The following is a 16,185-nucleotide window of genomic DNA, read 5'->3' as shown; positions in this document are numbered from 1 at the left end:
ATTATACACTGAAGGCAAAGTGGAAGCAATTATAAGAAAAGTTAATTTGCACTCACAATCTTTAAAATTGCTGTTTCCTGATTTTCCTTTGGTCTGATGACAGAATTAGAAATGTTTTCAGCAACACTTACAAAATTGGAAACTAAGATCAGATACATAGTCTCATTCTCAAACATCATTGAGAATGAGCTAACTAGCTAAATAGATTTTAGTGGAATAAAATGATAACTTTATAATCAAGTAATATATTTATGTTGTTATCAATTGGACTTAATGGAAACTTTACTCACTCTACTTTGAACAACTGCTGGATGATGTCTATGAGAACTTTGAAACTTTCCCACCAAGGACCAGCCTCAGCTTGGAGAGGGATTCTGAGGCAGGGGTGTTTGAGAGCAGCAAAAGAACAACTAGAAGTCAAATTGTGGCTACAAGCTGACAGCCTGTGTTCTGCTTGGGGTAGGTTTCTGAAGATCACCAGATATCTCAGCTCTTGCAAACCAAAGTCCAGTCTTTTATTTACATATCAATTCAGTTGTCCACCCCAGATTCCCTTTTGATTATCCCACCAATCAGCATTTATTTTTTACCCTAGCCCCTTGACTCCTAGGAAAAGACAGCAAGCACATATTTCTTAACATTGCAAATGAATTCAAAGATCTTTCTGCTTTCATAAGCACAAACAATAAGCTGGCTGGGTGAGATCAGGCTCTGAGATCACCACTCTCACCATGCCTGGACCTAAATTCTCTCTGTCCCAGGCTGACCTTGAACTTAGGAATCTGTCTGTCTTTGTATCTTTCTGACAAGCTGGCTCATAGAATAGCTGCCTCTGTTTTTTTTTTTTTTTTAGGTCCATGAGCCCCTCATATAACTCATATTGCATCCTTATATTTTGCATAGTTGAGAAGTTATATATATTTGAATTCATGTTTTCAGAATTCTTTCCCACAGCCTTAAGAGCTGTCCTGAAGGTCACAGTGTTCTACTATTTTTCTGAGACATTAGATAAATCCTCCCCTCCTGGATTCATGCTGCGTCTAATTATCATGGAGTCATTAACCTTGGCAGGGAAAATATTTCCCAAAGGAGAAACATGAAGTCCTACACACACACACACACACACACACACACACACACACACAGACACACACACACACACGCCTCATGCCTAGCAGCAGCTTGTCAACATGCTCACACCCTACTGACTCTGTTCTAGGCTCACACCCTACTGACTCTGTTCCAGGGGCAGGAACCATATCATGCTATCCCTTCCATGGCTAGGCAGAACTTGGCACTTTTTTCCCAATTCAAATAGTTTTATTATTCCATGTTGTTTTTTTTGTGTCCCTGTGGAACAATGCTACACCCTCTACTTGGATTGACTTAATCCACCTCTTCAACGGTGGGACCTGAGGAAGCACCACCAGGTGGAGGAGCTCCTCCATCAGGGAAGCCACCAGGCATTTTTCCAGGCATGCCACCACCACTCTGGTACAGCTTGATGATAGGGTTGCAGAGTTTCTCCAGTTCTTTCTGCAGATGGCCAAATTCTTCCTTCTCTGCAGTCTGATTCTTATCCAGCCAGCTGATGATCTCATTGCACTTGTCGAGAATCTTCTGTTTGTCCTCATCATTGATCTTGCCTTACAGTTTCTGATCTTCAACAGTCGCTTTTGTGTTGAAGGCATAGGACTCCAGGGAGTTCTTGGAGGAAACCTTATCTCTCTGTTTCTCATCCTAAGCTTTGTATTTCTCAGCTTTGATATCCTCCTTACTCAAGCGGCCCTTGTCATTGGTGATGGTGATCTTGTTCTCCTTTCCTGTGCTCTTATCTACAGCAGAAACATTGAGGATTCCATTGGCATTGATGTCGAAAGTTACCTCAATCTGAGGAACCCCGCGGGGTGCGGGAGGTATGCTTGTGAGCTTGAATGTCCCAAGCAGGTTGTTGTCCTTGGTCATGGACCTTTCACCTTCATACACCTGAATGAGTACACCTGGTTGGTTGTCAGAGTAGATGGTGAACGTCTGTGTCTGCTTGGTGGGAATGGTGGTATTGCACTTGATGAGGACACTCATGACTTCACCAGCAGTTTCGATACCAAGGGAAAGCAGAGTGACATCCAATGGCAGCAAGTCCTGAACATTCTCAGACTTGTCTTCAGACAGAATGGCTACCTGGACAGCTGCATCATCATAGGTAACAGCTTCATCGAGGTTAATGCTTTTATTCAGTTCTTTTCTACTGAAGAAATCTTGCAGAAGTTTCTGAATCTTGGGGATTCTGGTAGAACTACCCACCAAGACAATATCATGGATCTGTGATATGTCTAGTTTGGCATCTCGAAGGGCCTTCTCTACAGGGTCCAGTGTACCACGGAACAGGTCAGCATTAAATTCCTCAAATTGAGCCCGGATAATGGAGGTTTAGAAGTCAATTCCCTCATAGAGAGAATCAATCTCATTACTGGCCTGGGTGCAGGAGGAGAGGGTGTGCTTGGCCTGCTCACAGGCAGTGTGGAGACGCTGGACAGCTCTCTTGTTCTCACTGATGTCCTTCTTGTGCCTTTGCTAAAACTCAGCAATGAAATGGTTGACCATTCAGTTGTCAAAGTCTTCTCCACCTAAGTAGGTATCTCCAGCTGTTGATTTGACCTCAAAAATTTCATCCTCAATAGTGAGGATTGACACATCAAAAGTGCTATCTCCCAAGTCAAAAATCAGCACGTTCCTTTCAGCTCCGACCTTTTGCCGTCTTTTATCAAAGATGACATTAAAATTGTAGCAGCAGAGTTGTCAAAAATTAATCTTAGACAATAATTAGATAATATTAGTTAAGAAATTTAATTTTGCATAGAGATAGCAGCATGGTCAGATGGGCAAGCACAGCACTGTAATGTTCTCAAGGCATCCTGGACTTGGTGTGTAGAACAGGCCAATGTTTCTGGATGGTCAGCTTAGCAGAAAGTTGAGTATTGCTATGAATCATCTCAGTGGAGACTGATGGTTTTTAAATGAAGTCTCAGATGTGCAAAGCCTCAAATGTGACCAGAACAAATGGAAGTTACATGTGGACTTCAGTGAGATATACAACGGTGGGCAAGAGAAAGCCATGCTAACATAGGTACTTCACTGAAATGTGTCCAAATGGGGACAGAAAGACAGTTATGCATGTAAGAATGGAAGCTAACAGGATGTTTGATCACGGGACAGACTGAAGAAAAGATCTATATATTAATAAACAAAAAACTTCTTCACCCATTATTGAGGTGGAGTCAGGAGAACTTCTTCTGTAGAATAGGGACAGGTTCCTTTAAGGTAGGATACCCCACTCCACTCTAGCAACTTAACAAATGGCAGGCTATCCAAAGGAGGTTCCCCTAGTAAGGACATGTCAGAGAGGGAGTCCAGAGCCTGGAGGGCCTCAGTAGCCTATAAAAAGTCTGACTCAGGGTCTCCATGCCGACTCCCATCTCTGGTACCTCTCCCGTTTCATTGATCAGAGATGTCTCCTCTATTAAGATTTGTCGTTTTTTTTTCTTTTTCTTTTTCTTTTTTTTTTGAGGCCGATATAGGATCTTCAGATCTCATTTATATGTCTGGGCTCTGGCAGCTGTTTTAGCATGGTGGCAACCCCTTTAACACTTTCAGAACTGTAGTTGTTACTTCCTGGCTGGAATCCCCAAGCTCTCTGCTGCTTTCCCTCTCAGCCTCTGCTTGCTGTTGGTTCCCTGATCCAGCTCTCCAGCTGCCTGTCAGTGGCTCTCCCCTCTCTGACTGGCACTTCACTTTTCTGGGTCTTCTTTTCAGGGTGTTCTATTTTTTGTCCCATGGAATGAACTCAGTGGTAACCTAGACAACCACCCTTTACCCAAGACCCTTGCAACATCCCTGATACCAAAATATCGAGTACACTTTTCATCTTATAAACCCAGACATGGTAATGGGAACAGACTGTCAGTGTGGGGTGGGAAAAAGGAATTTAAATTGGACTAAACTTCTTGGTGACTTCACTCTTCTGCCATGTAATTAATGATGGTGTGTTGTTGTTGGAATTTAGATAGATCAGAGAGGGATAAATGAATGAATTATATATTTTTTTCTGAGCACAAAAGATTTACTCCTGTTTGTTGAGTTTAAACTTAAGATACATTTATAGTCAACACACCTGGAAAGTGTTGGAAATCTGTGCCCACCCTAGCTAGATTCAACTTTAGACTTTAGCACTTAAACAGTATGTATTGTGCATAGGTTTTTTTTTCCTCCACCCATTCTAAGTCCAACTGCTTTCTTCTGTAGACTGAGTTGTTCTGAAAGGTGTAGGAGACAATGTTAAGAAAGTATGAACAGGCTGCCGGCTTGGGAAAGAGTTATGGCTAAACATCCAGATTTGATTTTCTGCCGCAAGCAGGCAGGTGTGGCTATTGGAAGACTCTGTGAAAAATGTGATGGCAAATGTGTGATCTGTGATTCCTATGTGCGTCCCTGCACCCTGGTTCGCATTTGTGATGAGTGTAACTATGGATCTTACCAGGGCCACTGTGTGATCTGTGGAGGTCTCGGAGTCTCTGATGCCTACTATTGTAAAGAGTACAGCATTCAGGAGAAGGATAGAGACGGTTGCCCAAAGATTGTCAATTTGGGGAGCTCTAAGACAGACCTGTTCTATGAACGCAAAAAATACTGCTTCAAAACGAGGTGATGGGTGGCTTGCTCCTTTCCTCCCCCATCAAGCTGTAGCTGCTGCCAGAAAAGATGCCTACTACCACCAGCAGAAAGGGAACGGAGGAGCTGAGTGTCACCAGAGCAGCCTGCTAGTGCTTGTGTCCTGGCTCCCTGCCACTCCTTTCCCTCCCCATGTTCCTGAGGTGGAATCTGGAATCGAATGCCCATAGAGCACTCTAGCAGACTGGAGGAGATGTCACCCGCTTAATCCTTAGTTTCCTTTTTGTTTTTAGTTGGAAAAGCAAGGCTCTGCTCTCCATATTGGTCCCCTCTACTCAAAAGCTTCAAAACAAGTCTGTGTGCAGCCTTGATGACGAAACCTGTCATGTCAGAAGTGTGGTCTTGCAGCAGCTATGATGGGGTTATCTTGTGACCCTCAGTGTGGTCAGGTGCCATCAGAACAGTAATGTGACCTTACGCTTAGCAGGTAGTGCTGGGTTCATGTTATTTTCCTTATAAATTGGAAGTTTCTGTTATTCTAATAAAGTTGGTATGTGTTTCCTGAAAAAAAAAAAGAAAGTATGAACAGTTTTTTAAAATAAGTTTTCCACTTTGTAAATGATAGCTGGTCATTAAGTGATCTATTTCTTGCATATACAATGGATACTTGATTGGGAGTTCAGAAACCTATATTTAATATTACTTTCTTCTGCTTTCCCATTTCTGCCTTTTGGCAGCTCATGTGGACTATCCAGTACTTAATAGACATCTGACCTTGAGCAAGATGAGTGAGGAATTTTGTGTCACGGTTTTCACAGATATAAATCTCGGCTAACATATTTCTTAGTTTGCTGTTAGACTTGGGAGGGGATTTAATATGCTTAGAACATTTCTTCTCACACACAAAATGCTTGAGAACAGTTGGGAGACATCAACATCACTTGACAATTTTTTGATTGCTTCCTTCTGCTATGTCACCTGTTCCCCGTCTCAGGTGCAAAGAATAGTCTAATTATGAGTGAAGACACTTAAAAATAGAAACATTCCATAATTGCCCCACAAACTCTGCAAAGCAATCTGTTTTTCAATTCATTATTCCGACATGTAGAAGTGATCAGAACTAGATTTTTAGTTAATCTCTCCTTAAGAGCTTTATTGAAGAGTAATGATCACAAATAAACTGCGCATATCAGGAACATGGAGTCAATGAGTTTTAACATGCACATACACCTGTGAAACTGTCATGGAAGTTAATGAACATGCCACCACTCCTACAACTTTCTTTGTGCTTCTCGTAATCCACCTATCTGAGCATAGTTCCCCAGGCAGCAACAAACAGGCTTCTTCTTTACTTACAGTGGCTGGTACTTTATATAAGAAGCTGCATTGGTTCATGTGTGCCTTCTTTCACCTCCTGTGATTATTTTGTGGTTGATCCATGGCCAGTGTAGATCAATTATTTTTCTTTGTGCTGTTGAGAATGTTTATGCCCAAGTCTTTGGATATTGTAATTTTTGTGGAATAAAGCTAGATGTTCTGTTGTAAAATTTTCATACATGTATATAATGTACTTAGATCATATTTATGCCTTTTACTATCCTTGCCCTGTGTGCTCTCTGTGTCCACCTGACCTTATCCTGCCCTTGTCATATATAATGTTCAGGCCCAGCCTGTTATGCAGTGCATATCCTGGGCTTTGGCCCAACCCAGTAAGCCTGTCTGAACTTAGCCCATCATTACCTTCCCCAATCCCTAGAACTAATACAGTTTGGTTTGAGCATACTATTGTCTGATCAGTCTGGAGACCCCGCCTGCCTCCAGATTGGGCTTGGATGTACAGCTGGGTACCAGCCCAGCCCTCTGTGTTAGACTGTGTCCTTGAAATGCCCTGCAGGACTTGGAGGAAGCTCTACTGTCAGAGAATCCCATCTCTCTAGCAGTCCTTACTGCTTGTAAAACCTTAGGCAAAGGCCTTGTGAATCTTGTAAGTTTCAGGAACTTCATGAAACATTTGAAGTATTTATTTCTGGTTTGCAAGTTTTTTTTTTTTTTTGTTTTTTGTTTTTTGTTTTTTTTTACTTTGGGAGTCTTATCAAGCTTCTCTCCAGGGTGGAATGTTTCAATTTAGAAGAAACCTACACAATAGTATCAGAAGACGCTACACAATAGTGTCTAAGTCCTGAATTCTGCATTTTTTTTTCTTTTCTGCTAGACTTAGCTTAAGTGGGAAAACTTTCTGCTCGGTTTTGTACTAGGCTTTATAGCTATTAATTTCAAAAACTTCTATTTTTTCAGTATCTTGCTTTCTTTATCAAACTTGTCATTTACCATCTGGGTTGTATTCTTCATTCAACTATTTTAAAGCATTTTCTTGGACTTCACTAGTCTTTTTCAAAAGATTTTTTTAAAGGTGTATGTGTGTGTGTGTGTGTGTGCAGGAGACTAGGTCGGACCCTCTGGAGATGGAGTTATAAGTGGTTGTATGCTGCTGGATGTGAGTGGTGTGAACCTAACTTCGTTCTTGGAAGAGAGGAAAAAGTGTTCGTGGCCTCCTTTTAAATATTTTAAAAAGCAATTTATTTATTTATTTATTTATTTATTTATTTATTTATTTATTTTTGCAATTCTTCATCTGGCATTTCACCTACTTCAGTATTTTTGGAGTGAGCTTTTTTTTTGGGGAGGGATTATAAACTTCTTAATGAGTCACTTTGCATTATACTTTTTAAATGTTTCTTGTATTTCTATGTTGAGGTTGGTGTGTCAGGATGGTTATCTCTTCTAATTTAATGTGAGAGCATTTTTTACAAAGCAGTCATATTTTGATGATGTGTCCTGAGATACTGTGTTACTGTGAAGTGTTATGTTTGATGGACTTTTTCTCTTCCTCAGTGACACAGATATAAACCAGATTAGACTAGATAAAAAGTAGTAGATAAAGACAGGTTTATTAGGAAGCTGCACTTGCGTGGGTTCGCCGATCTCACAGGTAGAGGTCGGTGAAGTCACACATCCAGGCTAAAGCAAGGGAGTTTTATAGAGTTTAGATGAGGCGTGATGACGTGCTAGCTAGGACCTGAGATTATGCTCATACATGAGCAAACCTGAGCCCTGGGCAGGCACTCTTGGGTGCGTTGATAGATACGTAAAGATAGGAATGATGACGTTAGCCTGAGGTTTTCTCCAAGCATGTGGGGGAGTTTTTTCTCTGCAGTGTGATTGGGGGAAGGAAGACAGATGGGTTTCCCAGCTTGTGCAGGGCAAGCAGGGCTTCCAGCCTAACACTGGTTACATGTGTTCCAGAGAGTGGAGTGCATAGGTATTACTGTTGAAAGTCCTCCTCCTGTTTTGTCAACAGGAGGTATTCTAGACCCCCCTCCCCCCAAACTGTGACCTTGTTGGAGTCTTGTGACCAGTTGTAAGGTTATCTCTGCCCATTTCTTTGAGTTATACTACTTTCTCAAGTTTAAATGGGGGCAGCTGGCTTTAAGCTCTCCTGGGACTGATCAATGGCATGTCTTCATACACAATACACTCAAATGTCATTCTCGATCCCCAGCACTGTGTGGAAAGAGATGAATAAATTACAGTGAACCAGGAACAGAAGTAACATGAAAACCAAGAACTTACTATTATATCCATACAACTCTAACAATAATGAACAGGAATGGTGGGCAAACTAGAGAATTTATAAAGATGATGAAAAAGAAAAATATAACTATGCATAGAAACTGGAAACTGGAAAGCAAAAGAAAACAGAGTATAAAAAAAAGTGAAAATGGAGGAGACAAGAGAAAGATGGTAGCTAAAGATAGTAATTACAAAAACAAAGAGGTAAATACAGCAAGAATAAAATGAAGTTGATTATTAGGAGGAGAAGGGAGGAATGCAAACACACACACAGGAAGTAACTAAAACAAAACAATCCCTGCACACCCACTGGGTGGTTGTGTAGGCACTTGTTCCTATGTTTTCTTGGGTATGTCTGCTTTGGAGAGAGGGAAATCTGAAGAATATTACCTGCGTTTCCAGCTGGTCAGTCAGCAGTGCTCTGAGTTAAGAGTGCCTTGTAATGGCTTCGTTTCTCTGTTCCATATTACAAAGAGTCACAAAGCCAGTTTCCTTAGCTGGAGTTTTCTCTGGACAGATTAACTCAATACCTCACACAGCAGGATGGAGAATGAACGAAGCTGTATCTGGATCTTTGCCACCATCATGAAAACCCACACTGAGGGCAGAGTATCAAGCTGTGTGACATGGGTGGATGTAGCAGGTTTTATGCACCCTCATGACGGTGGGTCTCTGAGGTCCGATTCCTATATGTCACCTGACGTCCCTGCTTAGTTTCCTGATCTTCCTGACTAGGCACATGAGCTGCATTTGAAGAGAGAGCCAACTGCACTCCACTCCACACTTAACAACATCTGGTTAAAGCAACAACGAGGGCCAAACCCAGGGGTTGTATGCAATTGTTCCACCAAACTGAGCCGCATGTGTGCTCTTTTTAACCAACTGTATTGAAGTCTCATCGATTTTATTCATTTTGTCAAATAACCTCATCGAGTCTCATTGCTTTTTTCTGTTTTGTTGATTTTTAGTATGCTAATTATATTCATTTTAGTCTATTCAAAAGTCACATTTATATAACTTTAGTTTGAACTGGGATAATCCCATTGACCTGATGAATTTGGAGTGACATTTTTCAGCCGTATCTTCATTTCTGTCGAATGGTGGCTCTGGAGCTTCCAGGTTAAAGGAGTAAGAGTGCTGTAGTAAAGGACAAGCACTTCTGTAACGGTTCAGTCAGCACTAGGGATGGGAAGAACCATGAAAGCTTTCCACACGGGTGTGGGCTCTGGCTCTGTCCTATTGTAACTCCATCTTGCTTTAGGGCCCACAGAGCCTTTCCCCTTCACCCAGCAGCAGGATTTCAGGGACCAGGACCGTAGTCTATGTTCACTGCATCTACTCATCATCCACAAGAGATATCTTTTGGCCTCTCCTAAATGCAGTGATGTGTATCTCACGAGGTATCAATAGATGTTCAAGAAGAAAGGAAACCCAGCTGTTCAATAGCCATGTAGTCTCAGATCTATTGTCAGTTCCACTCTGAGCCTGAGGTAATGTTTACTAAAGCAGTTTGCAGAATGCTAAGACTCCTAGATTGGCCAAAGCTGTTTTCTCCCAAGGTCCCTTATCCAATTGGAACTTGTAGATCCACCAAGCCGTATTGCTTGTCACCAGTGAACCCAACCCAGTGTGTGTGTGTGTGTCTTATGAGTCTAGTTCTGCCTCAGTGTCCTGACTGTACCCATGTTTCCTATTGGCCTTATATTTTCCTGGAACCTTAGTAAAATTGTCTCAGACTTTTATATCTCAGCAATCTTTTGTGATTTCTCAGATACCCCAAATATTGCCTGGGGGTCTGATTTAAATCAGGTGATCCCACACCTCTATCCAGGGCCATAATGGTATCATCCCGTACATTGAATAGTACAATGAATGGACTTTCTGGTTGCTGTTCCTGCCTTCCAGAGTACTTGCATAACTCAGTCAGTGCAAAGGCAGTCACATTTCTGTATCATCCTTGTAATCTGAATCCCAGACTCCCTGTATATACTCTTATACTTTCAAGTATTTTTATGGATAGACTATGAAAAATACCAAATGTAACAGTTTTCATTTAAGGTGATGTTGTAATTAGTGCTTCCAAACTTCCTCATGAGTCAAGATTTCTTTTAATCAACATCTTTATTTTTTTTTATTTTTTTATTTTTTAAATTGACTTTTTTTTAAAATTTATTTTTTCTCAAATCGTAATTCATTCACACAGGGGTTATAAACACAGAAAGGCAGGATGTGGGGAAGGGAATGACACTGGAGTGTGGGTGTTCAGGGGGAATACAGATATCTTCAGAACCGGGTATTGGCTGGGTGAAGGTTCAGGGGACAAGTCATTATGACTCTGCCTATGACTCGCTTGACCTTATCTAAGTTGGTATCTTTAAACTACAAAGTGTTTTTTCCTCTCTTGTGTGTGTCTGTGTATATGCTTGTATGTCAATGCACAGATCCATGCATGGGGAGGCCAGAGAGTGACCTGATGTTCCTTCCTTGATTTGAAATAGGATCTCTTATTGGTCTGGAACTCACCAGGTCGGCTAGACAGGCTGGCCAAGGAGCACCAGGGAGTACCAGCGAGCACCAGGGATCTGCCATTTTCTGCCCCTTCCCCCTCAGTGTTAAGATTACAAGCTCATGACTACATGCTTGTTAATCTGGCTTTTGTTGATGTAGGTTCTGGAGTCTAAAGTCGGTCCTCATACTTACAAAGCAAGCACTTCACCGACTAAGCTATTTCCCTATGCCTAAAAAGTTATTTTTTAAAATTACGAATATATGACTGGAGAGATGGGTCTGTGGGGAAAAGGCATACAACACAAAATAAAAAACAACCTCCCAAGTTTTAAAAGTATAATATGTGATTTATTTTTATTGCAGTACTATAAATAAGTGGCGTGCTCACAGGACACTTACATTTGTTCCTTAGAGACCTGACTCATTCATTCATTCATTCATTCATTCATTCATTCATTCATGAATTCAATTATGCTGGGATTAAGTCCAGAGTCTTGTACATGTGTAACACAAATGCTCTCCTGCTAAGACACACCTACAGCTACTTTTTTCTTTTTTAAAGAACAATCACCTTGGAGCGTCTTATCTGAAGTAAAACATATTTGGCCTTGGCTTTGGGCCGTACATCTTTCTGCTAACCATAGTTGATTGTGTGTTCAGGTACTTTTTAGCCAGGCTGTCTAAATGTGCTTATTGATCTAAGGGCATAAGAACTGAACTCAGGTTAACTTTTTGAGAAAGTAACCTCCCTTCTCTTCAGACACCATTCATTAGCCTCTACGTCATTGCTGGCCGCATAATGTTCTTGTTAGCATCCTTGTCCCCAGAAGCACAGATTAGCAATATTTCTTCTTTGCTCTTCTGCAACAGGGTAGCAGATGCATACTTCGGCAATCTCTGTCTCTTCTATGAAGTTTTCAGTTCAGTTTAAATTGCAATATGTTAATGTGATGAGGGTGAAGCAAGAATTTCTCTGATGTTAACGTTTTCTGTCAAATAAAGCACCTCTGGGTGTTTGGAAAGAAACCACAAGACCTGTCCATCTTCTCAGCTGAGACATGCTGTGCTAGTGGTAGTGAGCTGTATCATTTAAGTAAGTGAAAGAGGTTAACTCATCCAGCTTTCCCGTCGTATTGATTCCCTCTCTCTAGAGAGGAACAATGTGGTTGATTTTCGAGGTTGTTATTTTTGGGATGGGGAGCCTGTCAAAGGAAGGAGAGGGTGACTGAAAATGAGTCTGTAATGAGTTGGGTAACCAATTACTGCAAACATGGGGCTGACAAGCAGTATGAAACACAAATCTTTGTTCTCAACCGAAGTGCTTCATTTCTAATGGAGATTACGGTAAGAGGCTGGAGTTGTGTAAATGATGTCTCAGGAGTCTCCAGACTAGCTCGGCCACAAGTTAATACTGTGTCCAGTGCTTAATAGCCAACATCAAGACAACAGTATCTTTTAACAGATGCCACTCATGGGCAGTCCAGACAGGTCAGTTACCAGCAATTTTCTGATGCTCTCGGAACATTTGGAAGGAGTCAAAAAGAACTCAGAGGTAAAGATGCACAGAACCGAAATGGGGACAAACCAACTAACAGAGATGGAGCTTCATCCAGCAGAGAAATGAAAATAGGCTGCTGCATATTCATTTATTATTATTATTATTAATTATTTATACAGGATGAAGCAAAAGTTTACAAACCAAGAAATGCATATATTTTTAATTCCCCTTTTTCATAGGAAATGGCACGCCCTCAAGGGAGTGGGAGAAAAGAGAAATACAGACTGGAGAAAGGTTCGTCTTCTTTTAATATGAAAAAACAAACAAACAACAAAAACCCATATCTTTGTTGCTAGGAACTCTGGCTAGGTTCAACACTCCGGGTTTTGTGGACAAGCAAACGATCCTGCAGTAAACACAATAAGAGTCTATTCATCTCTCATAATGCATATGTCTAACTCTCATTAATATTAATGGAGTTGCATACAAGCATTGAGGCGATAATATACCCCATTAAAATCCATTTGTATTCATGAGCTATTTTTTAAAAGGTTACTCTTCAGTCCCTTTTTTTTGAGGATCGTGGGTGAGTGAGCTTCTTAACTTCAAAAGATATTTCAAATAGACCTGACTAAATGTGCAAGAACCCAATTAAAGTTTATTTGCAAGAGATTTCCATACGAAACTTGACAGTAAATTGACACAGTTTTTCCCTCCAAATTACCTTCCTTGGCTCTTAATTTGTATTAACCAGGAAGCATCAAACCAGTCCTGCTTCTTGCTTCTCTTAGTCTTTGTATTCTGAATTTGGCAGATTGACAGTTGTCAATCTGTCTGCAACTAAATCCATCAGCTGACTGTCTGCAGGTGGAGAACAACCCAAGCCAGCCTCTGTGGCATTGCCATGTGGATTGTACATCTCAGACCTTCAAAACCAGAGAGGCCTTAGAGAATCCCAGGCTGGGAATCCATGGGAAATCTCATATTCAGGATCTAAAGATTCTATTTGCTAAAGAACTTACTCGGATCTATTGGTTTCTGATTCCTGAGGTTCATCTCATGAAGGAGAGGATGATGGGAAAAGAAATCAGTGAACCAGAGCCCATTTTCCACATGCTCATTGTGCTTGTCTGAGGAGGAGGGGAGGGGAGAGGGCATGTGATGAATCTTCTGGATTTTATTATTAAGGCTATATTTTGTGATTTTTCTTTTGGGGGGAGTACCCTTATGCTTTCAGAATTAAAATTGGGAGGCAATTAAAACATTCCTGAAAAGAAGACATACTAAATAAAGAAGGTGATCCAACTGTCAATAACTCTTCCTTGTGAAATGGACTATGCTCAAACCACTGTGGTCAGTAAAATATTACTGTGTAATTTCTTGTCTAATCTTTATGTGAGATAGTGAGGTCCCCAGATATTTAGAATTTAGATAGGAGAGAAAATAGGTAATGAAACCGAGATTTATATTCTAAGCGACTTCATGTTTAGCTTCAGAGAGGTGGCGTGGATAAAGCCAAATACAGGTGGAACATCTTTAAGGTCAGAATATCTATCAGCTGCAAAAGAACCACACGCATCCATGGAGCAAAGGAGACCGCTAATGGGGATTTGGGAAACAAATACCTGTTGCATAATAATGCAACCTGACCCCCAAACTTGTTCATACGCTTATATATTTATATATTTGTATGTACATGTACATATGCATGCACATCAATTATGCATTCCATCACATTTAGTCGAAAACATTGAAATGCATATATGAAAGTGACTATTTAGTGCCTAACAGATGTTAGGACTATTAAAAGCCAAGAAATTGGAGAGTGTAAGACACCTGAGAAGGATACAGTCTTGAATACTGCCTAACTCTCTTGACTTTCTGGGTCTCACATGACATGTGTGATGTCTACTGTCAGGATGCAGTAAGCATCACAGAGCAGTGTGACCAGATTTCTCACTTAACCATGTCTATTCAGGCACCTCAATTAAAAGCACTGTTTATCCAGGTGCTGCACCAGATGATTAGATAAAGGAAAGAAAGACACATCCTTATTTTTTTTCCTGGACTGTTTGACCATGGTAGAGCAACAGCAGATGGATCTAACAGGTAAAATCACTCACAGGACATGGCAGCATTATGAGTGGGCTGGGAGGGAAACATGATAGTGTCTTTGGGGAATTATTTCTGGAGATTTAATGACAGAGTTAGATTTGGGGAGATTCTGGTCAGGGGTTAGTTAGAAAGAACAGTAATGCTATACAAAGTGCCATTTGTTGAGTTCTATCGACAGGTAAGAGAGCCCAGGGGCTTCACAAAAAAACATGGGAAGGGACAGAATGCACAGGCGTTTATATCTTATGAAGCTTTCTGTCTTATTTGGAAGCTAGGGCAAGTCACTGTGAAACTTTCAGGATTTACAAACCAAGGACAGATAGAACCATCACTGTGCCGGTATGGAGGATGAAGGAATGTTGGTAATGTTGGTGACCCAGAGTGTCAAAACCTTTTTACACAGGTCTGTGCACAGAATTAGAACTGGAAACAAAGCAACTTTTATGTGCTGAGGAGAGGATATGTTTGGAAGCTCCTTGCAGAGTTGACTATGTGGTGTATTGTGTACAAGGTAAGGCAGGAGGGAATCTAGGACAATCTCTTTATTTCTCTGTGTTGTAGGCAGAAATAACGTGATAGAGACACAGGACATCATTTCAGTTTTTAGAAGAGATCAAGTATAAATTTAGATACTTGGAGTTTGAGGCAAATGTGAGAAACTCAGCTGAAGATATCTTTTGGCCATTGACTCAAAACCAAAAGTTAGAGCAAATTTTGGAGCTCAAAATATAAATTCATGCATTTAGCTGATGGTTGTGACTAGTTAGAGATATGTGATGGTTTGTATATGCTTGGGCCGGGGAGAGGCAGTATTAAGAGATGTGGCCATGTTGGAATAGGTATATCATTGTAGGCATGGGCTTAACACCCTGATCCTAGCTTCCTGGAAGTCAGTCTTCCACTAGCAGCCTTCAGATGAAGATGTAGAACACCCAGCTCTGTCTGCACCATGCCTGCCTGGGTGCTGCCATGATCACACCTTGATGATAATGGACTGAACCTCTGAACCTGTAAGTCAGCCTCAAACAATGTTGTCCTTATAAGAGTTGCCTTGGTCATGGTGTCTGTTCACAACAGTAAAACCCTAACTGAGACAAGATAGGAAACAAAACCTGACCTTTTCGGATTGTGTGTGCTGTTATTTGTTTATACTTCTTTTGGTCAAAGCTTTAATATTTGGGGAGATGGTCATCCTGCCTTTTAATCTAAGTGCCTCAGGACTGAATTTACCTCTGGTTCTGAGGGAGGCAACTGACCCAAGCCTAATACATTGGTTTTTACCTCCTTTCCCATAGCCATGACATCTAGCATGTGAAACAAACAGGTCAATGGGGTGAAATTCCTAGACATTAGTTGTAGGTTTGGAGGACCATGCCCTTTTATGTTGAGAGAATGAAGAATGGTTTCAGACAATAGCAGGTGATAGTTCTCTTGCTGTTAGATGGAAAGACCTAGAAGTAAAAACAACCCAGTGGAAAGAAACTGAGGGAACAGTTACAAACAGCAGCAAGAGTGACAAGAAGAAACCAGCTGAGCTGCCTGGAAGAGATTTAGACCAGAATCACCTTGAAAGGAAGCTTTCCAACCTGGTGAGCTGCCTGCAGGCTGTGTAGTGTGCTCCAGGCTCCCAGCTTTTGTGAGCTGTCATCCCTGCTAGGGTGAGTTTTGGTGATGCAGCTGTCTTTGAGTCATTTATGGGTAACCCCCACCTATATTTCTGTATATAACCCTGATAAAACTCATTGTTTCACAAGGTGGACTCTGGT

At 41.1% G+C, this 16,185-nt stretch overlaps 2 pseudogenes; one reads left to right on the top strand and one right to left on the bottom strand.

Annotated features, from left to right (window-relative positions):
* Positions 1 to 1,386: 1,386 nt before the first annotated feature.
* LOC114626409 lies at positions 1,387 to 3,499 on the bottom strand (annotated as a pseudogene).
* Positions 3,500 to 4,375: 876 nt separating this feature from the next.
* Positions 4,376 to 4,705, top strand: LOC114626416 (annotated as a pseudogene).
* Positions 4,706 to 16,185: the final 11,480 nt, after the last annotated feature.

The sequence above is a fragment of the Grammomys surdaster genome, unplaced genomic scaffold, assembly GCF_004785775.1.
Source record: "Grammomys surdaster isolate TR1022 unplaced genomic scaffold, NIH_TR_1.0 234, whole genome shotgun sequence".
NCBI classification, from domain to species: Eukaryota; Metazoa; Chordata; class Mammalia; order Rodentia; family Muridae; genus Grammomys; species Grammomys surdaster.
This window is presented reverse-complemented; position numbering and strand designations above follow the sequence as displayed.